At 39.5% G+C, this 18,854-nt stretch overlaps 1 protein-coding gene across 1 annotated transcript in view; it reads right to left on the minus strand.

The window, feature by feature from the left end:
• Window positions 1-18,854, minus strand: part of LOC5565213 (transmembrane and TPR repeat-containing protein 1) — a 790,448-nt gene that overhangs the window by 313,625 nt on the left and 457,969 nt on the right. The window contains exon 3 of the mRNA XM_021851740.1: window positions 1,908-2,791. The gene's annotated coding sequence lies outside the window, so the exon portion shown is untranslated. The remainder of the gene's footprint in view (window positions 1-1,907; window positions 2,792-18,854) is intronic.

Consider the following 18,854-nt stretch of genomic DNA (forward strand, 5'->3'; position numbering starts at 1 on the left):
CACAAGAAGGGCTCAATACTGCGGAGGGCGCCCTGGTACCCCACAGGCTCCGTTAGCGGTTAGGTTTTATTTAGACCCCCCTAACCATTCATTCCTAGGCACGGTACGCATCACACCATGAATCAGGTATCACCTGTGAGGTGGACTTTTACCACCGGAACAGGCAGTCCGAAGTGTTAATTCTTAGCAAGTTGAAACAACCGCTACCGACACTACACGGCTATCTGGGCTGCTCGGGAAAAGGAGTCTCAAAATGAAGCCTCGATTAAGAGAAATCGATCTTGCGACTTACGTCCTTATTCTAGCACATGCTTGAATTATGGGTTACTATTGAATTTTTTTTTTAATTTAGTGATGAACGTTAAGTTTGATGTAGCGTTGCTCGGGGCAAGATGGGACACCTAAAAAATGGCTGCCTATTTGGAAATGGGCCTGGTGTAGTGGGTAGAACACACGCCTCTCACGTCGAGGACCTGGGATCGAATCCCATCACCGAGATAGTCACTTATGACAAAACGGTTATAGTGACGACTTCCTTCGGAAGAGAAGTAAAGCCACTGGTCCCGAGATGAACTTTAGCCCAGGGCTAAAAATCTCGTTAATAAAGATAGAAAAAAAATGGCTGCCTGTAACTTCCTGAATACGAACTTAATGGATCTTTTTTCTCCATGGCCTATTTAATTCATAAGTCAGCTTAAAAGCGATACTTCGTACAACCGAAGACTTTATAAAAGACCAGAACAACTCGAAGTTAATTTATTTTTAAATTTAAAAGCTTTTTATTATGTGTGTCGTCAAGAAAAAAATAGTGTTTTTTTTTTGCGAAAAAATCCTTAAAAATATTTCTGTAGATTCCAAGTCGTTTCAATTATGCGTGTTACTGAAAAGATTTTATATGAAAAACATTTGGATATACATTGTCAAAACGAGAGATGACCCATCTTGCCCCGTACCGATTTACAAAGGACTATATAGAATGTATCGCGTATGGAAAACAGGTAAAATGCATTATTATCTTTTACAAGTAAGAAACGTAAAAACTATACAGATCTCAAGTAAAAGCACGTTGAAGGATGACACACTTATTTTTGATCCACATGATTCTGAGTAATTCCAAATGTTTTTAAGTGTCATTGTCTCCACTAAAACCAATTAAAAATTAAATGTTTTGGTGGGAAGTATATTATCATGCCTTAGAAATAAGAAAAAAAAACTAGTTTATCTAAACATATTCAATAACATTATTCGAAACAAGCTATTATTGGATGTAAATTAACTGTAAAAAAAAGTTAGAAAAAATCGAAAATTGGCATTTAAGTGTAACACATTTTCTAAGAAAATATTGAAGATAAACACTAGAATATTAGAAGTTTTTCAAAGAAATAAAACCTCATTAAAAATAATCAATTTTTACAGATTTTTTTTTGGTAAATTTTGGATATTTTGATATTGACGAATACTCGTTTAAAATAATATTATCATTAAAATACATGTTCAATTTCAAAGCTGCTACTTCAATTGAACGCCTAACAAACTAACAAAACAGTGCCATTAGCAAGCCTTCCTTCTCCTAAAAAAGTAACTCGTCATGATAAAGGAAGATAGGTTCAGTTCTTTAGATTTTAGTTTGTTTGGTACAATTTTTGACTATTGTTCCAAGTAAATAAAATTTTATGGGACTCCTTTCAATGTGATTCAAAAAGTTCATCGATATCGAATAGTTCTTATATCTGCTATACCAAATATTTTAAGTCGTAATTTGTGGGGCTCGGGGCCATGACCCCCTCGACCTCCCTGTAAATGCGGCCCTGCGACCGCTATAGAATTCAATCAACAACCCGTGCATTTGATCAAGCAGAATGACATTTTTACATTCATAATACGTAGTTGTTATCAACTTTTCTTACTGTTATTAATCCCGAATGAGTTCCACTGCAACGCGCGCGTTCGATCAAAAACAATGTAACGCATGAACATTGGACACCGCTTTTTCAAACACAAAAACTCAACGAAAACTAGGAACTTTGCTTCCCGTAGTGAATAGTTGTAGTATAATTTGTTATTATATTATTTTAGTTGCACTTTTCTCCTTTGATTCTTGCGTTCACTGCTACATTTTTAAAATCTGCCAGGTTGTAATTTTGGTTTTCGAGCTCACGTCGGAATTGGTGGATAGGCGATTGTCGTAAGACGACCACACAAACTGACTTTATTGATACGGGACACACTACTATTCTTCATCCTCCAGCTTTCGAGAAGATCATATACCGCGGTGTACAGCTTTGTGCTTAACCGCATTCACGTGTCCTAGGTTCACTTTACGGTACTCCATCCTGCACCGTGCTGTTGTGGTGGATCAGAAATCATGAAAAATATATTGTGCTCTGCTGTTGCAACTTTTATCGAAACTCTAATGAAGCCGATGACGATAATGATGACGACCTCAACGACGACGACGACGACGACGATGACGATGGTGGTGGTTCTTGAGCTGAAGTTCTCCTGCAGTTCATATCTACCTCTTCCTGGGGTAATCTTCTAGACGGCAATTTCACATCAAGTTAGGAAACAGGCCAAGACTTCAAAGCCATTTGCCGAGTTATTGGTCTGTATCCTGATTTCACAAGCGTAGCCAAGAACGGCACTACACAGACGTTTGGTTTTTCGCTTACGTTTGCCCAAAAGATTGACATCTAATTGGGAGTGATTGCGGACCATCGGTTCGGTAGATGAGAAGTGGTTGCAATGGGGAACTTAATCACGGCCAAAGCTGATAGGACGAGGCTGATTGCTGCAAATAGAAACAAATAAAATGAAAAATAGTTAGTGTCAAACGAATTTCGTTAGCTTAGTATTTGAATGATTGTGAGGTTTTAAATCCAAAACAGGATTTGATTAACATAGAAATTAATCAAAATATGTCCATTTCATTCAACATATCAACGAATAATAAAAAAAAATCATTTTTGTTTGTTACACTCATTTTGATATTATGCCTTTTGTTTGATGTTATTAAAATAAAAGATGATTCACATGTACAAATTTTGCAAAAAAGTATTGTAAACTTATAATAATAAATACTATTTTGCAAAATTTTTACATGTGAATCAGAGGCCTTTCTTAGCCGAGTGGTTAGAGTCCGCGGCTACAAAGCAAAGCCATGCTGAAGGCGTCTGGGTTCGATTCCCGGTCGGTCCAGGATCTTTTCGTAATGGAAATTTCCTTGACTTACCTGGGCATAGAGTATCATCGTACCACACGATATACGAATGCGAAAATGGCAACTTTGGCAAAGAAAGCACTCAGTTAATAACTGTGGAAGTGCTCATAAGAATACTATGCTGAGAAGCAGGCTCTGTCCCAATGGGGACGTTATAGCCATGAAGAAGAAGAAGATTATTGTAAACATCAAGTTTTAACATCTTTGTTCTTTGTTTTAAGGATTGTGCTAATACCGCGTTCTCAAATCTTGATCCATAACGTTTAGTTGATTTGAAGAATATTCGAACGACCCAAATTAGCGCTATGTCAAATATTGCATGTGATATTAATTGATTGGTATGTATGTTTATCTATACCAGTTCAACCAACCTAAATGAAAGCCCACTTTCCTAAGGTGCAAACCACAGCAACCGGCATCAGCCCAATCCAGGTTTTCACATCGCCTTCTAGAATTGTACCGGCTGGCTGCCTAATAATAGTCGTTTGCCTCTGTCCTCAGTGGTGGGTAATAAGCGGTTTCATTAGGCACTCAATTAGTCGTTATCGTTATTGCGTATCTGAAGACTCGCAATCAAAATCCAATTAACAATCACGTTAACGATTCTACCGGAACCCAATATCTAGTAGAAAGCACAGCCATTTGTTTGATTTGAACTCGTCTGCCAAATATAGCTTTCTCGGTGCTAATGAAAACCGTTAGTGGTCATGAGAGGATTGTTGGCGATATTTGGCAACAATTTTGTTGCTGTACTCAAATAAATCAGAACAGCATAAAAGCAAAAAAAGCTTTTACAACCTTAATGATTCATTGCATGCATACTTCATCAAATTCCATTTTTGAGAACAAATTTTGTTGGGCATCAATTATTGTCTCGTGGTTAGGGATGTCTTTCTCAAAATGAGTAATTTTGTAAGTCAAACAATCAATGAGTTAAACAATTTCTAATGATAATTGATGTCAATGCAGCTGCTAAGAATGATGTAGGAGCTGAATTTAAGTCCATATATATTTGTAAGCTATGGAACTTAAGCAGGCCAGGAATTCCGTTAAAGCTCAGCTCACAGCTGCATATGTCTTCCAACCTCGTGAGTATAATATCACATGACGCTGGAAATCAAATGTACACACATTCTTCAACGACACCAAACTTATTTAGTGAAATAAAACATAGTACAGGTCAGACTCGATTATCCGGAGTATCGATTTTTTTTCACTCCGGATAATCGAATCACTAAAAGGAAAATTAAAATCTGCGATAAAAGAACATTTACAATATCTTTTTTCGTTGTTTTATTTAAATGATGCAGTGGCGTAGCCAGAAATAATTTCTAGGAATATTAGGCGTCATTAGAACCCGAGGAGGAAAGAATAACTCGCAGTGCGCATCGTACCTTCGTGCTGTGCGTACACGAATTCAATTCTCTCTGCTCTTGGAAGTTTTCTTAAAAACTACCTAAAGCAATAAAACAGTACTTTTTAGTGCTACAAAAATAGTACTTTTCAGTGCTAAAATTAAAAACGGTACTTTTCAGTGCTACTAAAACAGTACTTTTCAGTACTATTTTTCTAATATTGATCCCTTTACGATCCTTGTTTGGACCCGTGAATTCGATTTTTCGTTGGACCCGTTGGCGAAAGCTAGCGGTGGTAATCCTTCTTGGACACCGTCTTGGGAAAAAAAACCTCTCGAAGGTCACGTCTTCTTTCGTTTATTCATTAAACATAGTATCAACAACAAACAAAAGGAAGGGTGAATCTCTGAATTCACTAATTCCTTCCAAAAAAAGTGGGTTTCAAAACTGTCACTACACGTGGCAAGAATGGAAGAAAGGACGTTTCCCCGGAATGCGAACTTTCTTCCAAGGGTGAAATGAATAATTGTATCGAAATGCTCTAGACAAATTTTCCGAACAACAAATCGAAGCAGCCTCTGGCCCAGGCTCTTTGATTCAAGTGAGGAAGCAAAGAGTGCCGCCTATCGTGGTCAGTTGTTCCGAATTTGGGGGATTTAGGCAGGAGATCTTGAACTCCATTAGGGGAATCAAGGTTTCCTTCCAAATCGCAAAGAAAGGAGACTGTCGCGTTTTGCCGGAAACTCTTAAAGATCGCGAACTTCTTCTCAGACATCTTGAAGAGAAGAAGCACAATTTTATTACTTATGACGACAAAACTGAACGTTTTTTTCAAAGTTGTCTTGAAAGGTCTCTCAAGTGATCATAAATCACCTGAAGAGATCAAAAATGGAATAAATGATTTACATGGATTTTCCCCAGTCCAAGTAATCATTATGAAAAAGAGAACCCAATCTGGCATTGTTCGGAAAGGGCTTTCTCAAGAATATTATTTAGTTCACTTTAACAAAAAAGAACTAAATAATATTAAAGCCTTAGAAAAAGCAAAATTTATGTTCGATGTCCGTGTGACATGGGAACATTTTCAGAAACCTGGCGGAAATTACCAGAACTCCACTCAGTGCCGTCGGTGCCAAAAGTGGGGTCATGCATGGTACACAAAATTGTCGTATGGATGCTCAATGCATGATTTTATTTATTTATTTATTCAATTATACTTGTAGAGTAAGGGATCACCCTAGGATACTACAATCGGATTTTTCGTTGTTCACACCACATTCTATCCAATTCATACAAATCTATCTCATAACGTAATATGATTTGATAACAATAAACAACAATCAAAAACATGTTATCCCCGTTAAACAATTCATCTAACTTAAACTAATTCCCTTCATTTAGCCAGCTCATGCACTCAGTTCGGAATCTCGTTAGTGCATATATAGGTTTAATATCTGTTGGAAGTTGATTCCAAAGATTAATTGCACGTATGAAAAAAGTATTGCTATAATGAGAGGAGTTATGATGTATAAGTATATAATTTCGAACTCTAGCACTTCTAAAAGACTGTAACTTGTCAACTAAGTATTGTGGACCATGGTGAATAATTTTAAATAAGGTTATATAGCATCGTAATCTGAAGAATCTATAAAACGAACAACCCAACAATTGCCGTTGAAATTCTGTTAAATTAGAAAATCTGGATAAATGGAATACCCATCTAACGCAATGGTTTAGTGATACTCTTAGTCGACTTAAGGCTGCTGCTGATGCGTTCAAAACTAGTTCTGAACCATATGAAAAATGCGGTAACAAAAGTGATTTGAATAACTTTAATTTGGTTGAAACAGGTAGCATATTTGCAGTGAGTCGTAAGTGTCGTAAGCCTGCATAGATTTTCCCACATTGTGCATTAATTTGACAATCCCACTCAAGATTGGATTGAAAAACCACGCCAAAATTGCGAGCTTTATCAACATAATCTAATTTGTCACCGTTAATGACTAAATCAGGTAAAGTTGCACAAATTTGTCGTCGGAAGATGAAAATAGCTTTGGTTTTTGTTGAGTTTATGGGAAGTAAATTGCTTGAAGACCATTGAGAAAGTCTTTCTAGATCATAGTTAATAAGTTGTGCTAAATCACGTATATTATAATCAGTTGAACAAATGTAAAGCTGCACATCGTCTGCAAACATGTGAATTGAGCAGTGCTTCAGAATTGGTGGTAAATCGTTTGTAAACAACGAAAATAACAAAGGATCCAAAACGGATCCTTGAGGAACACCTGACAAAATATCAATTGCGTTAGACAGGCTTCCATCAAGTTCTACTACTTGAGTACGTTGACATAAGTATGATTTTATCAATAAAGTAGCATAACGACTAAAGTTGAATTGATGTGATAATTTATGCAGGAGTTTAGTATGCGAGACTCTATCAAAAGCTTTAGAGAAGTCTATTAAAAGCAGAAAAGCATCACCTTTTTTGTCAATATATTGATGAATATCATCATGAAACTTTAGGACCGCTGAAGTGGTACAGTGCCCAGACTGGTAAGGACTGAGCAGACTGAACCGTTAAATATAGGCTTGAATTTGAGTCTTAACGATCCTCTCAAAAACTCTGGACAGCGAACATAAAATACTTATTGGGCGAAGATTATTCAGACCAGATCCGGCAGGCTTCTTGCGTATCGGAATAATTTTCGCAGCCTTCCAAGCACGAGGAAATTTGGCACTTGACATAAATAAATTAAAAAGATATGTTAAAGGAGTGATGATGAAAGGCAAAATAATCTTTATGAATTTTAACGGGATTCCATCCAAACCAATTGCATCTGAAGAAATTGAGAAGATAGCATTCGCGACTTCCAATTCACTGCAAGGTATGAAAGTAAAGCCACTGGAATTGAAAGGAGGTATTGAAGGATGTGCAGGATCATGTGTGAAATTTTCACCGTATTGAAGGATGTGCAGGATCATGTGTGAAATTTTCACCGAAAAAAGTATTTATTTCATCTTTGGAATTATGAAATTTAGCGCTGCTGTTAGAACTTCCTGTGACATTGAGGCGCTTGAGCTTCACCCAAAGTTCTTTACTTGCAATTGCGGAGTCCAAGTTCGAAGACATGTAGTTCGACTTTGCTGTGTTTATTATTTGGGTTACTTTATTGCGTAGTCTCTTAAACTGAAGATGGTCTAGTAAATTTTTGCTACGAATACTGAAGATGACCATTGCGTTTAAGTTTCAGTGCAGCGCCTTTGATGTTGCGAGCAGATTCAGTGAGGTTTTCGTTGATAAAAATACGCCTATCAGTATCGAAGCCAAGATGAAGTAGGCTTAGATTTTTCGATGTGAAATAACGATGAAAAAATTCATCTTTGGATACTCTGAACGCAAATTGGAACAGGATCGGTGGCGTAGAACCAGCAGCAACACGGTGTACTATATTTAAGAAGGTGATATATTCCGAAAACTGACAGCTACTTGACGACGTCATTCCTATCCACCTCGAACAAATTTTCAAAAAAAATGATCTAGTGGTCCGGATGGTATATGGTACGATAGGAGTGACGTCACATGTTTTCAACCAAACTTGATGTTTACATCAGTGAAGAGTCTGCCTTGTTAATTTTTTATGCCGTGAGCAGCAATTGGAACACGAGCCAGACGTTTGGTAAAAACAGGAGGAATATCCGATTCATTGTAGCCAAGAGTTGTAGCTATTTTTCGCAGGATTTCATCAGTTTTTTCTGTTGGACTGAACGGCACACCAGTGAGAATCAGATCATTTGACCTTAGTATTTTACCAGCGTTATCCTTGGACCGTCGCACTTGCTCTGCAGTTTTTTCGTGTGATTCACACAAACTATTGAAGTCCCGCGCATAATCGACCTTAAGTTGGTTTACCTCGTCACGCAGAGTGGAGATTTCAGTAACAAGAGCTGCATTACTGGACTCGATCTTTTTCTCAATTTTCGCATTTCCTTCGTCGACCATCTGCTTAATGCGAACCAATAGCTGATCAAAGCTCACCACATCGTATTCAGTACGGTCTAAATCCTCTCGTGAGCGCTTTTTGTTTTGATTTTCACTATGGACCTATGCACGGGTTCACTATTTGACGTTTTAGCGGTGCCGTGTTATTTATGTCATCATGGAAACTAGTGAATTCGGCACCACTCAAACGTCAAATTAGTGAACTCGTGCATCGGTCCATTGGTTGACCCCAGTGGAAAGGCAAGTGTTGGTCTGTCTTTACTCATTTTGGTATAAGCCGCACGAGTGAGTGGTCTATTGGTGTTCATCCAAGTGAGTGGAAATGGTTTAGTACAAAACAAGTGCACACAATAATGAGTCTCAATATGGAAGATGCAAAGTTTATGCCAGGAACTGTGATAATAACTTTCACTATTTTTCACATCACTAGTGCATGATGGAACCAGCTATCTTGTCGTATAGAAAGGAGCTCGAGTAACGAATCACTACATCGGTGAAAAACGTAGCATGGAATCACATTACATGCCAAAAACTACAACTGAACTGCGACCACGAACAACTCACTTTCTACCGCTTACCATCACTCACACTCACACTTTGCGAAGGTTCTTCTCACGCCAAGGACGTCTGTCCAGTGAAGGAAGATACCACCAAGTTCATATGCTCTAATTGCGGGGCTAATCATAAATATTTGGAATTTCTGAATGGTAAAGAGGGCGAGCTGTTGAATTTCCTTACGGTTAATAACGTGCATACAGCAGTTATTACCGAAACGTATTTAAAACCTGGATCTAAACTCAAAAGAGATCCTAACTTTTTTGTTTATCGTAATGATCGACTTGATGGGGCATGTGGGGAAGTTGCAATCATCATTCATAGGCGTATAAAACATCAACTGTTTTCGTCATTTGAAACTAAAGTTTTTGGAACTTTAGGTGTATCTGTTGAAACACAGTTTGGTAGATGTACTTTCATAGCTGCCTATTTGCCTTTTCAATGCTCTGGACAGAAAGTTAATTTGCATCAAAATGACTTGCGAAAATTGACTCGCAATAAGTCAAAATTTTTTGTCATTGGTGACTTTAATGCCAAACATCGGTCATGTAATAATTCTCAAAGTAATTCCAACGGCAGAATTTTATTTGATGAGTGCTCTTCAGGATATTTCTCAATTCAATACCCTGATAGCCCTACATGTTTTTCCTCTTCTATAAATCCATCTACACTCTTAAAAATAATGGAAATTACTGTGGACGTAATTCATAGTATGACTAAATGACACATGATGTAAATGATAAAACGACACAAAAATGTGTCATTGAAGATGTGTTGAACAAAAAATGTAATTTTACACGTTAATGGACACGAAAACGATGTCACTATGATCGGCATTTTCCGAATCAGACGCTATGGTAATTGAAATGTGACATAAAAACACGTCATTTGGCTCGCTTCTTTTATGTGCATCCAGAAGACGTAAAATCACATGTTTTTTTCGGAGTGTGTACGATTGATTTGGTCTTAACTGACTCTAGTCATCTTTGTAGCCAACTGATAACTCATGCTGATTTTGGTTCTGATCATGTCTCTGTTACATTTCAAATATCCCAAGAAGCGATTCTCAATCCTATCAGCTCCACTTTCAATTATTTACGAGCCGAATGGAATATATATGAAACGTATGTTGACTCTAATCTTGATGTTAACATTTCTTTAGAAACAAAACTTGATATTGACAATGCTCTTGAAACTTTAAAAAATTCCATTGTTGAAGCCAGGAGCATTGCAATTCCGAAATGTGAAGTAAAATTTGAATCCGTGATTAAAGACGATGATCTTAAACTCTTGATCCGTCTTAAAAACGTGAGGAGAAGGCAATTTCAACGCACTCGCGATCCTGCTATGAAAATTATATGGCAGGATTTGCAGAAAAAAATCAAGAAACGTTTTGCACAATTAAGAAACAACAATTTTGAAAATAAGATTTCGCAATTGGACCCTGGCTCTAAGCCCTTTTGGAAATTATCTAAAATCGTGAAAAAACCTCAGAAGCCAATACCGGCATTGAAAGAGGAAAACAAATTATTACTAACTAATTGCGAAAAAGCTCAAAAACTTGCTCTGCAGTTTGATTGTGCGCACAATTTTAATTTAGGACTTATTAGTCCAATTCAAAATCAAGTTACTCAGGAGTTCGAAAATATTCTCAATCAAGAGAACGTTTTCGAAAATGCCTGGGAGACTGATTTGGAAGAAGTGAGAACTATTATTATAAAATTCAAAAATATGAAAGCTCCTGGCGATGATGGAATTTTCTACATCCTCATCAAGAAACTTCCAGAAAGTACCTTATCTTTTTTAGTTGATATATTTAACAAATGTTTTCAATTAGCATATTTTCCTGACAAATGGAAAAATGCTAAGATTGTTCCAATTTTAAAACCAGACAAAAATCCTGCAGAAGCTTTAAACTATCGTCCAATCAGTTTGCTTTCCTCCATCAGTAAACTTTTTGAAAAGGTTATTTTGAATAGAATGATGGCCCACATCAACGAAAATTCAATTTTTGCCAATGAACAGTTCGGATTCCGCCATGGACATTCGACCACTCATCAACTTTTACGTGTAACAAATTTGATCCATTCCAACAAATCTGAAGGCTATTCTGGTCTTGCTCTTCTAGACATAGAAAAAGCATTCGACAGTGTTTGGCATGAAGATTTGATTGTAAAATTGAAAAACTTTAATTTTCTAACATACATTGTTAGAATAATTCAAAGTTATCTGTCAAATCGTACACTTCAGGTTAATTATCAGAACTCTAGATCTGAAAGACTTCCTGTAAGAGCTGGTGTTCCTTAAGGCAGTATTTTGGGACCAATATTATACAATATTTTCACATCTGACTTTCCTGAGTTACCTCAGGAATGTCAAAAATCCTTGTTTGCGGATGACACAGGCCTCTCCGCTAAAGGACGAAGCCTACGTGTCATCTGTAGTCGATTGCAAAAAAGTTTGGATATTTTTTTTTTATACTTGCAAAAATGGAAGATTTCTCCTAATGCTTCCAAAACTCAACTAATCATATTCCCACATAAACCAAAAGCTCTTTATTTGAAACCTTCAAGTAGACATGTTGTCACGATGAGAGGGGTTCCAATAAATTGGTCAGATGAAGTTAAGTATCTAGGGCTCATGCTAGATAAGAATTTAACTTTCAAAAATCACATTGAGGGCATTCAAGCCAAATGTAACAAATATGTAAAATGTCTCTATCCACTTATTAATAGAAAATCAAAACTTTGTCTTAAGGACAAGCATTGATATTCAAACAAATTTTAAGGCCAGCCATGTTATATGCTGTACCAATATGGACTAGGTGTTGTAATACCAGGAAGAAAGCTCTGCAGAGAATTCAAAACAAAATTTTGAAAATGATTCTGAAGCTTCCTCCCTGGTATAGTACCAATGAGTTACATAGAATATCCAATGTTGAAACATTGGAACAAATGTCATTTAAAATAATCAATAATTTCAGGCAAAAATCGTTACAATCTCTATTGCCACGATTAATGCGTTAATGCGACCTCCTCATCATCTAGGACAAATAGGTGGGTCTTAGTGGCTTGTTACTCTCTTATACTCTTCCGACCGTAACTTATAAGTATTCACAAGAACAGATACAACAAGAGTACAGTATGGTAGATCTTACCCTGTAACGCACCTCGAAATGGTGATCTACCCGAGTTACGGGAGTCTCCGGATAATCGAGTCCGATCTGTACTAAGTTTTATTTCACTACTAACGTCACCTATGGACCTATGTTATCTATCTGTGACCTTATACCGTGTTTGAATTATCAAGCGATCAATTCTTGTTAGGGTGCAGAGCTACGTGGGCACTTCCATGATTCACTTTGGCATAGAAGGTTTTTCTCGGCCGAACAGTCTAAAATTTTGCAATACGACGCATATTGTGGCCAAATATGAGTTCAATGGCTTTCAAAAAACCCCCTGCCGAAGTGAATCAAAAGTGTCAAGAATAGGATCCGGCTCCCGATCTTCCTTTTGAAAGGAATGATTTCTTGCATGCTATCGATTTGGCAAACAGTGGACAAGATTTTAAAAATCGAAAATTCCGCATTGTCAGTATTTTAATATGGCATAGTTTTTTTTTTTTTTTTTTTACTTTTTAAAATTCAGTTTATTGTCGTTGATTTTGTGTAAAACTAGTTACATTGAAATTAGTTACAATTCAACTCTGAGGTAAAAATCTAATTCACCAACATCTACTGCATTATCACAATTAATGACAAAGGAGACATAATTAATGAACAATTTTAATACTTTCGCTTTCGTTCTATTTCTCATTCCGTCAAAGACGGGATGTACCAGCTCCTCGTATGAGAGTCTTCTACGATCATCAATTAACGTTGCCAACACGCTCTGCAGATGCGACCACGCCGCAGCCACTCTTCGGCACACACTCAATTTGTGTTTGAGTGTTTCCACTGCTGCATTACAATGCAGACACTGCTCACTGTCCACGCGGCGAATGGTGTACCATAGTTGTCTGTGCTCCAGCTTGCCGTTGACAAGCAGATACCAGCTGCTACGCTGAGCTGAAGTCATTCGTCTACTACCTATGTTGAGCCAAACTCGTTTCCAGTTCACTGTTGGATGTAGCAGCTCAATTTTCGGTCGATCGGTCTGATCGATGTAGTAACTGTTTATTAGATTGGCGGATGGATTTTGTTGGATTTGGGCAGGCAAACGGGGATATGTTTGCAGGATGAGTTTTAGGCAGTGGAGATCTGTAGGGGGAGGGGGAGGATTTGCTTGGGAGATGAAGGATTGATAGTAAGGAATGGATCCAATCTCCTGCAGGTGGCGGTTGATCAAAAGGGCTTTTCCCTTGAAAAATGGCAGCTGAAGCTTCAATCCTCCCTGGTCTTTGGGTCTCGCCAGTTGCTGCATGGGAACACGAGCCGGTTGCCTTCGCCACAAAAATGTCCCCATAACTGATGTTAATTTGGCCGCATGTGCGTTGTACTGTGGTAGTATTGACGAAAGGTACCAAACTTTAGAAGTGATGAAGGTGTTTAAAAGTATGACCTTCTGTTGTAGAGTTAGAGTACGCAACGAGTGCGCTATTTTGCCCACCAGAGAGTCCCAGTTGAGTGCAATCATACGGCGAATGGAGTTGGTGAATTTCACCCCCAATATTTTTATATCATGCTCCGTCCTTAACCAATCCACCTGGATCGGATTATCATTCACGAAACCAACATCAATGGATGTGGTTTTGCGGAGGTTCAAAACTGCTCCTGATTCTCTACCAAAGCGAATGAATAAGTCACGCATGGCATGAACCTTCTCTGCTGATGTGGCGATCACGCTGATGTCATCCGCGTATGCCACTACCAAGTCGGCCCCACATACTCGCTCAAGAGCCGCCACTAGAGGGTGTAGGTATAACACAAACAGATGCATCGAAATCGGGTCGCCTTGTCGAACCGAACGCTGGATGGGGAAAGCTGTCGTCAGATGCCCGTTCACCAACAAACGAGAAGCGGAGAGAGCCGAGATCCGCGAGAGCAAATCCACAAATTGTGGGTTGAACCCGAGAGACCGCATGTTACCGTACAGAAATGAGTGCCTTACCCGATCGAAAGCATGGTCGAGATCGTAGCTCACGAGTTTCCCCACCTGCCTCCGCGCGGTCAGTTGGGCTATCCGATCCTTCAGCGCCAACGTTGCTTGGAAGATGTTGTTGTTTGCATTAGAGCATTTTTGGGCGTTGCTGAGTATTCGGTGCTCTTTCATTACGTTTTCCAGCCGGGCTTTCAAAATACGAGAGAGTAACTTGTAGTCGAAATTGAGAAGGGAGATTGGTCGGTAGGAGCCTACCGTGTCGCCAGATCCCCTCTTCTTAACAAGAACGATTACTCCATCGACAAACTTAGTTGTAAAGTTTGATGTCAGTGCCTCGTTAAGCACTAAATTTAGCTCACGGTGGACGATGTCAAAGGCGCGATGATAGAATTCTTTTGGTATCCCATCTGGCCCTGGTGACTTTTTAGACGCACTAGTTTTGATCGCCGTCCAGATTTCTGCTGTTGTGATTGCTTCCATGCAGGCGTCGTTTGTTTCGTCATTTTCGGGGATAATCCGGCTACACTGGAAGTCTTCTGGCAATCCTTCTTCTCTTTCTTGCTCCGAGTATAGATCGGAGAAGAATCGAAGCACGTGGTCTTGGATGGCTTGAGAGTCATTGATCACCTCGCCTTGTTCTCCGTCCAATCGCAATATTGTTGTTCGTTTACGTCTCCGATCGCCTAGCTGAAAAACAGAGAGTGGCTCTCCAGCTACAATCGGCACGTTTGTATGTACGAAGGCTTGCGTGAATCTTCGTTGCAGTGATAACATTTCCCCCTTGATTCGGTTGATTGTTGACAACATTGCTGGGTTTTGGTAGAAGCCATCGTAGGCCCGTCGTAGTTGGTTGTAGAGATGTTGCTGCGCGTGATGAAATTCGTCGAACACTTGTTTTGACTGCCAGCGGAAAAAGCTAGCGATTTTGGGCTTACCGTGTTCCATCCACCAGTCCATCCAGCTACGATAATTCCGCCTTTGCCGAGTCCAGAACTGCCAACGGATTCGAAGATCTTCTAGCGCCTCTGCAGTGAGAAGATGCGGACGCAATGGCCAAAATCCCCTTCCTGGTGCGTGACCTAGATTAGGGAGACATAACCGAGACGTCACAGCCATGTGATCCGTGAAGGAACACGCGTGCGTGTGGATGTTTCGCAAGTGCTCGCACAGACCACCGGTGACGTAGATCCTATCCAAGCGAGAAGATGAGTTGGCAGTGATAAAAGTGTGACCAGCGTCTCTTGAGCGGAGTTTCAGCCACACATCATGGAGCTGTAGTTGCTGCACCGTGGCTTGAAGAGCGGGACTCATATTATACCCTGTCGCATCGCATTGTCGCAGCACGCTGTTGAAATCTCCGGCAAGGATGATGTTCTCCGTAGAATGGCGAAGATAGAATGCTAGCGTGTCGTTGAAAAATCTCTCTCGTTGGACGCGAAATGCCGTGCCAGATGGGGCATATACACAGCAGAGTGTAGTGTTCTGAACGCGTACAGCTACAAGACGACCATCCAAGCTTCTCTCCACATGTGAGAATTGGATGTACTCTTTTAAAGCGATTGCGGTTCCTCTCCTCGAGTGGTCAACGTTGGCGATGACGTTGAAACCTGGCAGCGATAGCTGCTCGTTTTCAACTTCTTGAATGAACAGAATATCTAGATCCGTGTTTCGGATAAACGTTCGGAACGCATCGAGTTTTGTCGTGTTCGTGATTGTGTTCACGTTTACCGTAGCAATATTGTAGCTGGTGAAGAGAATGGCTTAGGGGAGATGGTCGAGTGTGTTGTCGTCGTCGCCACATCGCATTTTTTTGGCTTGTTTATGCGATCGCTTGCTGGATGTCGACGAGTCTGTTTCGTTGCCGTCGGTTTTTTTCTGCAGTCCCGATCTGCGAGTCACCCTGGTCCAAGGTTCGCTTTCATGCTCTCCATGTTGTTCACTTACTGACGAGGGGTCGTTGACACTTGCCGGAGGGGGCATTGAACCATTTGCCGATGGCACTACCGATGATATTGATGGTGTTGTCTTCGGAGCCGGAGGCTTCGGAGGGAGCATTTGTTTGGTTGCAGGAGTTTTTGAACGAGATGATTGTTGGTTTTTCGTGACGTCTGCATACGAGGCGCTGTTCGTAGCCAGCTTTTGTACTAGTAGTTTTTTGTTCTGCACACACGAGACGCCGTTATGTACAAATTCACTACAGTACCGACACGTCTGCTGCTGCCCGTAATAAGCCACATTGGTCAGTTCCGAATCGATCGTGACGTATGACGCAATGTTTTTCTTGACGACCATTCGTGCGACACGTACACCGGTCGGGAGTCCGGCAAAGAGATGCTTCTCATCCCAAATCTCCTCGCGGATGGAGAGCACTTCCCCGTATGCACCGAGAAACTTCACGATTTTATCGTTAGTCACGTCCTCCGAGAGGTTGAAAAGCTTCACTTCCACTGCCCCGTCCTCCATCTTCAAGCGAAGCTTGTACGCTTTTCCGTCCACTGTCATCTCATGTTTGTCGTCGTTTTCGGCGACGATTCTCTGTGCCACTTCCAAGCAAGTGGTCTTGATGAACGCTATACCGAGGTTGCGGCTGTATTGAATCCGCAGAGCCTCCTCGCGTTTCAGGGCGAGTGTTGTACCAACGAAATGGTGCACTTCCTCGGATGTTGGTTTCTTCGGCACATTCGCATAGTCAATGCGAAATGTGTTTTCGCGTCGCTTTACCGCGGACATTTCACGCGACGGCGATAAAACTGACACGAAACAGTTTCACTTATGGAAACAAGCGTAACACGAAAAGAAAAAATCTAATAAACGCCAGCGATTGGCTTCCGCAGACGAGCAAAGATGCACAAGTGCGTCTGATCGGCTCGGAAGATGAGCGCAAACTGATAGTCACAACTTTTTGGTTCACTTAGGGCCCATTCACAAATTTCATAGCGCTGGAGGGGGTTGGTGTCTTCGAAATGTTAGAACTCATACAAAATTTGTAAAACATTCACACAAAAAGCGTTACGAGGGGGTGGGTGGGTGTCAAAAATGGCCAATGGGCTACGCCACAGAAAGGTTAACGATTCTGCAGCGCAATCGGCTAATCTGAAACCAAAGTCCGTCATGATCCCATATTCTACGTCACAACCCTTTATCTTCTTCGGCTCTCTTAGATTAGGATCTTTTAGTCTAGTACACGACACTGAAGACGGCCTTACAGTTAACTGTACTCAATTGAGGTCGAAATACGCGTATCTACAAAAGGGTACAAACACTAGTGGAATTAAATGGTGCAGTACTAAATTCGTTTTTTTTTTCATCTACTAGTAGGTATTCCACTAAACAGAAGATTTATTATCAATATTGTTATTTTTTCTCTATTGATCCATAAGTTTGGCTACCCGACTAAGGGTACATAACAAAATTATATCAGCATATGTTATTATATTATTAGTTTTTCTCGAACATAGATTGTAACAAACTTGATGCAGGATGTTGTTAAAATAACTAAAATTATATCATAAAGTGTATGAATAGTAACATAAACATATCAAAATGTGTTTTAATTCTATCAAAAACATATCAAACCAAGTTATAATGTTTGATACAAAGTATCAAAATTATAATACTGTTCGATATACGATAATATTGTATATTATTGAAATGCATAACTATCTATTTATTTTGTTATAAAGTTGTTAAAAATGAACAAAAAAATATCTTAAGGGGAAACAAAACACATTATGTTATATTTCTGTTTTATTATGTTCTATGGATAACGGAGCCTAACAAAATTATATCATAATATGATATGCATATCATATTCTGATAAAATTTTCTTATATTTTTGTTATAAGCCTCTAGTCGGGTAAGTAGTTAAATGTGCATTATAAAACATCTGCATTTTTCAATCAACTTCACATCGTTCCATTCAATGTTTAAACATGCAATATGCTGCCAGCCATCAAACCTCGAATAGCGACGGACGCGACACGTTGATAAGTGATGTTGCAAGATGAAAGCCAGCTAATTTGAAAGCAATATAAAACACATCCAGTGGCGAGAATTGCGTTGCATATCGTTGCTTTGAACTAAACCACGATGGTCACTCGAGCGTCCTGTAGCTAGTTCCTCGCAATAATCTGGCCAGAGAACGAGACGAGCTCCCGTTTGGCGTCCAACACCACATCGCCACCATGATGAAAGGATGGAAACAGTTAGCGTGGAAAATTGAAAATCATGACTCTGCGAGCGCTGAACAATTTTCTCCGACGCTGAGATGTTAACCACTGGTGAAGAGAACGCCAAATTAAATACCGTTGCTTCTCGGAGGCTAGCTGATTGTAATAAGATCCGGTGGTTATTTATTTATGATTCGCTGAATTTGATCGTCCAAACGTGAAACTCAATTCAAGCCCGGTGGCGATTGTTGTCTTAATGGTTTTTCAGGAATCTCGATTGAACTAGCAGAGCACCATGACGAGGATCATCAGGCAGCTTGAATTTAGGAGAATCAACTGAATGTTTAATGTAGGAATTAGAGTCGAAATTATGCATATGTTTACAACGTAAACATTTGTAGTTGTGGAAATTAGATCGTTTCCAGAGCACACAGTTGCATCAAACTCTCATGGCGT

This window comes from Aedes aegypti, chromosome 3 (assembly GCF_002204515.2).
Source record: "Aedes aegypti strain LVP_AGWG chromosome 3, AaegL5.0 Primary Assembly, whole genome shotgun sequence".
Classification (NCBI taxonomy): domain Eukaryota; kingdom Metazoa; phylum Arthropoda; class Insecta; order Diptera; family Culicidae; genus Aedes; species Aedes aegypti.